The 6,333-nt window shown below is 42.9% G+C and overlaps 1 protein-coding gene across 1 annotated transcript in view; it reads right to left on the reverse strand.

The window, feature by feature from the left end:
• Positions 1-5,150, reverse strand: part of NUMBL (NUMB like endocytic adaptor protein) — a 55,565-nt gene extending 50,415 nt beyond the window's left edge. The window contains exon 1 of the mRNA XM_075836103.1: positions 5,091-5,150. The gene's annotated coding sequence lies outside the window, so the exon portion shown is untranslated. The remainder of the gene's footprint in view (positions 1-5,090) is intronic.
• Positions 5,151-6,333: the final 1,183 nt, after the last annotated feature.

Below are 6,333 nucleotides of genomic sequence, written 5' to 3' on the forward strand. Positions count from 1 at the left end.
ATGATAACTCTGCACGCTTGCCGGAAAATCAAGTTATAATAATAATAATAATAATAATAATAATAACCTGTATTTATATAGCGCCAACATATTCTGCAGCACTTTACAATTCAGGGGGTACATTGTACAGACAATAGAAGACATTATGTAGTGACAAAACTAATTTACAATTCAAACAAGAGGAGTGAGGACCCTGCTCGGAAGAGCTTACAATCTATGAGGAAAAAAGTTAGACACAAAGTGTAAAAGAGTTTGTTTAGTACAATCGTCCAGCCATCTTTTATACATATGGGGTAATACACATAAATCTGCGTGAGCCGGTGACCAGCCAGTATCCGTGTATGACGGACATGAAGTGTATTAGGGTACAAGGAGTGTGGTGGATACTGCTGAATGGGGGGGGGGGGGGGTCAAGTTCTCATGACTAATGTAAAAGGGGGGCCAGGGAAAAGAGTCAGATTAGGGAATGTTATAGGCCTGTCTAAAAATATCTGTTTTCAGGTCACGTTTAAAACTATGGAAGTTGGGAATTAATCTGATTGTCTGGGGTGGAACATTCCAGAGGACCGGTGCAGCACGAGAGAAGTCTTGAGGATGGGAGTGGGAGGTTCGGATTATGGTGGATGTTAACTAAGGTCGTTGGCAGAACGTAGAGCGCGGGTAGGGTGGTAGACAGAGATGAGTGAAGAGATGTAAGGAGGTGCAGCACTGTGGACAGCTTTGTGGGTGAGAATAATAAGTTTGAATTTAATTCTGAAGGGGATGGGCAACTAGTGCAGTGACTGGCACAGGGTAGAGGCGGTGGTGTAGCGGTCCAGTGTAGTGATTGGCACCGGGTAGAGGCGGTGGTGTAGCGGTCCAGTGTAGTGACTGACACAGGGTAGAGGCGTTGGTGTAGCGGTCCAGTGTAGTGATTGGCACAGGGTAGAGGCGGTGGTGTAGCGGTCCAGTGTAGTGACTGACACAGGGTAGAGGCGTTGGTGTAGCGGTCCAGTGTAGTGATTGGCACAGGGTAGAGGCGGTGGTGTAGCGGTCCAGTGTAGTGACTGACACAGGGTAGAGGCGTTGGTGTAGCGGTCCAGTGTAGTGACTGGCACAGGGTAGAGGCGTTGGTGTAGCGGTCCAGTGTAGTGACTGGCACAGGGTAGAGGCGTTGGTGTAGCGGTTGGTAAGAAAGATGAGCCTGGCTGCTGCATTGAGGATAGATTGGAGAGGGGAGAGTTTAGTGAGGGGAAGACCGACTAATAACGAGTTACAGTAATCAAGACGAGAGTGAATAAGAGCAACAATGAGAGTTTTGGCTGTTTCCACAGAAGAAAAGAGCGGATTCTGGAGATGTTTTTGAGGTGAAAGTGACAGGAGCGTGAAAGTGATTAAATGTGAGGAATAAAGGTAAGATCGGAGTCAAAAATAACCCCGAGACAGCGGGCGTGCTGCTTAGGAGTGATGGTAGTGCCACACACAGAGATGGAGACATCTGATTTAGGTAGGTTAGAAGATGGTGGGAACACAAGGAGCTCAGTTTTAGAAAGTTTTCTATAGTAAAGTCATATCTGGCTACAAGTCTTATGTACAAATGTACGGATGTACCAATCCATTTCTCTTCTTACTTTTGACTAGTTGAGCAGTATTTTTCTCCTTTTGGGGACATCCTATTGAAAGTCCAAACAATTCATAATTCTACCCTATATCGTCAATCCCAGTTCACCACAGGGCAGGAACATCTTAACTTCCAGAATGAAATTCCGGCACAAGTGTCATAAGTGGCGGTAACAGAAGCTACAAGATGGTAACAGAACTTATTTTAGGCAGAGAATAGGAGAAAGTGGAATATACAGAGCTCTAGCGTGCACAATGTAACCTCTATTCCTATAAATAAGGATATTCAAAGTCCCATAGGAGGTCCATTATTATACTTATGAATGATTGTTCACAGATCAGGGAGCTCCTTGGTGATTTGTAATATCCTGTCTATTGTATGGAAAAGATTCCGTATTTAATGCAACGTGAAAGGGTAAATTTCAAACAAGTGCCTAAATATGGTGAATGACATTGATACGGTACATTCACCAACATTACAGGAGGGGGTGAATAATTGACCCCATCAATGGTCAGCCTAGCAGGTGAACATTTACTAAATGGTTGCTGGATGGATTTCATTATACATTATTGGATCATTTCCTTTATCTCACAGGTAAGGATTGGACTGGACCCTTCTATAGGACTTCTGACAAGTGTTTATATCACTGAGACCTCTACTTGTGTTTGGCTGTCTAAATTCAGCTTTCAAGTATTGCCAATACTTATCCTAGGTCCAATGGAAAGCCAATATGCTATCGATTTAATGGAGGAACCATACTGAGAGCTTTATTTATTCCGATATAAAACATTATAGGTCTGATACACATTCATGGCATGAAGTTAGGCTTGCTACCCATCCCCTACAAAGTAATACCTACAAAACATATATGTAGTTCAGCAGCTCAATCATCAACCCACCTTGCCCTATAATATGCATCTCCATGGTTATTAAAAATAATTTTGACTAATTTGCTGTTTGTACCAGTGCCCTCCCCCTATAACAGGCACCTGTGGGCACATGCACCACAGCACCCCACATCTACACCATTGACACAGTTTATTTAGAAGACCCTGCTTTATGTAGGACACTATACGTCATACAGAGAACTTGTAGAATTGGCATCTCCACAGAGATACCCACAGAACAGCTGTAGTATATGATCTAGGTAAACATGGCCATATGAGGTTTAATACACAGAACTCCAGTGTCATCCAGTACAATTGCCATAAATACCATACAGGTGTATTACACAAGTCTGCTACAGTTACTAACACAACAGCTGTAATCGATCACTTTATTATTGACTAATTTACTGCTGGTACCAGAGCCCTGCCCTTTACCAGGCACCTGTGGGCACATGCCCCCCCGCACCCTATATTTACACCATTGATACAGTTTATTGAGGAGACACTTCTTTATTAATAAACTATTTGTAATACAGAGAACTTGTAGGATTGGCATCTCCAGAGATACCCTCAGAACAGCTGTAGTATATGGTCTAGGTAAACATGGCCATATGAGTTTTAATACACAAAGTTCCAGTGTCATCCAGTACAATTGCCATACATACCATACTGGTGTAATACACAAGTCTTTTGCAGAACCCAACACAACAGCTGTAATCTATCACTTTATTATTGACAAATTTGCTGCTGGAACCAGTGCCTCCCCTTTACCAGGCACCTGTGGGCACATGCTCCACAGCATCCTATATATAACTCATCGACTATTGAGATACCTGCAGGATAGCTGTAGGCAAACATGGTCATATGAGGTTTAATACACAGAACCTCAGTGTCATCCAGAACAATTGCCATACATGTGTAATACAGAAGTCCGCTATAGACCCCAATACAACAACTGTAATGAATGGTCCTCACAGGTTCCGCTTCAAGCAGGAGTAATAAGGCTATGAAAACCCCTCAACACAATGCGGACTATAGGTTTTTTGGGTGAGTTCACCATCTCTCACATGCACACTGACCCCAATATACAGTAAGACTTAATACACACACATAATGACTATTTCAGAGACGCCCACACTTTAGGTATAATGGACTCCATCCTGCGGGGCAGACAGATGATGTATGAAACACACGTGTTGTGTCTGGCTGAAATCTATCACACAAACTGGTCACGGACAGGACCAGTCACTGGCTCTCGTAACACTGCCATTCACACAATACACCAGCAGACATGGGCAACAATTATGCCAGTGCATAGCAGCCAAGGCAACAAGGCTGTTCATGGGTATACTACAAGAGGAGCACAAAATCATAATGGGAGTTATGGTCATGTTGACATATTGGTCGGAGCTCTGGAGTATACATATACGGTCAAAAGCGTATGCGAATGATTGGTCTGCCGCTATAACGCCACATGCAATAAGGAACATGGATCCTGTGGATGTACACTGACAGGGCACCTATGGGTGATGACTGGGCTTGTGCGTACAACTTATAGGTAACCGCTCTGATCATAAGGCTGTACTTTTCCACATTTAGCATAGAGACAGTTAGCAGTATAAATCTAGCTTTGGCTTCTATGTGTCCAGGGTCACAGGTAGAGCTTGGCTACTCATATATATATATAATATTCATGGGCTCCGCCATATACTGCCCACTCTGAATGCTATATATATATATATATATATATATATATATATATATATAGCATTCAGAGTGGGCAGTATATGGCGGAGCCCATGAATATTGTCATATAACAACATGTAGACATTCACACATAAAGCACACGCTGCGACACATGCATTCAGCATCTTGGAATATGCAGCCTGGAATAGCTGGGAAGAATGGTTATTCCTGTGGCTGAATCAAATGTCAATAAATCCCAGGACCAAAACAGTTTGGCAGCTGGTATGAATTGTGGAGGATCCAACCTCCCTCTCCTCCTCGGGAGATGTGCTGGCCATCAGCACACACGTGGTTAATGTCTTTTTCATAAGGCCACACACATAATGTGTACAGTAGACGTAGCTGCATACCCTACATACCCACACAGCATGTAGACCAGAGGTACCCATGTGCCAAATATACCTCGTAACATCACTACAAATACCCATCATCTGTACATATAACATCCACGCTATAGATGGGGGCAGGAAATATACTACCGTATAACAGAACTGTCCATGTGTGTGCACATATATCTGTAGATAGACAGTATAGACAATGTCATCCTATAGACCATGAATGCAGCACTGCAGGGGTTACATTAACCCCTTTATAAAGAGCCAAGACACACACGTACCCAAGTCAGGAATGTTTAACCCTGCCCGCCACATCATGCACTGCACACCTGCAGTATATCAAGACCCTCTGGAGGATATACTCATATAGCCCTCAGGTTCCAAGATGCAGAATTAAGCATCCGCCCACTCTCCCTTCCTGTAAATGCAGAATAAATGCCACCCTGACTCATTCATTGGGCCAGTATGTGATCTCCCATTATGCCATAGACAATTAGGGCAGACAAGCTATAATACACTCACCGGAGAGAGGATATATCCCACTTCAGAGGTGAAAGAATCCACCTCCTTACTGCCCAGGATCTGCAAGAGAACAATCCCAGTTCAGTCCTTCCCAACGGATAATCCCAAATGCAGTGACTGTGGCTCTGCTTTGTTACCCATGAATCCACGCATGCTCCTTAGGAAGGATACAATCACCATAACTCCACCCACCTGCCTCCTGACTGGCTGCTGCAGGTTCAATATGCAAATAGGTCTGTTCTGGACACATCCTTAGCCCCTCCCCTCTGTTATAGGGTCTCAAATTTCTTCCTTCTGTTACAAAGTATTTGGAATCTGACAAATTCTTCCCCCTAAATTTAGAAACTAGAAGAAGCGTACAGGAAATTATGTCAATATAAATATTTTCTTGCCTTGTTGCTGCAGTCTGCATCAAATTTAAGTTTATTGGAATACAAACAAAATATAATAAACAGATTGTTAATGGTTTAAATTAACTTCAAATATACAGATTTAGAGGAAACTGGGAAATATTTTTAGGAGTATCAGATGTTTTAGGATCTATGGCGGCAATTTTTTCCATTGTTTCGCTCTTTTACACACAGCAAATTTCACTACAATTATAATGGTCAGGGAAAATCTTTGTGTAAATTGGACATTAAGGATAATGATTAAAGGGGTTATGAGGGGACCAAAAAGTATTATCAGTGTAGTCACTGCCGTATGTGAGTACACTGACTAATAAAAATTCTGGTCCCCTGATTCTGAGATTTTCATAGATTTTTATAGCGCTGGCGGGGGACCGGAAGTTTAGTTGCACAATCTGCGTTGATGACGATACGACTTTTCGTCCCACTGTACTCTATGTAATCCATGTACTACTGCTTATACAGAGAGTGTACAGCGGGGACGGTCACGTGACGAAGAGTCGTATCATCATCAAAGAAGACTGTGCAACTAGACTTCCGGTCCCCGCCAGCGCTATAAAAATCTCTGAATCAGCGCGACGGGGGACCGGAATGCATATTAGCGAGTGTAACCACATACTGCAGTGACTACAAGGATCATACATTTTGGTCCCCACATAACCCCTTTAATCATCTATGGCGTCTATGGTATTAAAATGATCAGATCCAACCAAGAGAAATCTTTCATGATCTGTTTGACTGCGTGTTGCAGATTTTTTCCGTTGTGCATTTTGTCGCATATTTGGCACAGATCTCATCCTTTGCAATACAATAGCGGAAAACCGCACCATTTACGT

Source organism: Rhinoderma darwinii, chromosome 8, assembly GCF_050947455.1.
Source record: "Rhinoderma darwinii isolate aRhiDar2 chromosome 8, aRhiDar2.hap1, whole genome shotgun sequence".
Taxonomy (NCBI): Eukaryota; Metazoa; Chordata; class Amphibia; order Anura; family Rhinodermatidae; genus Rhinoderma; species Rhinoderma darwinii.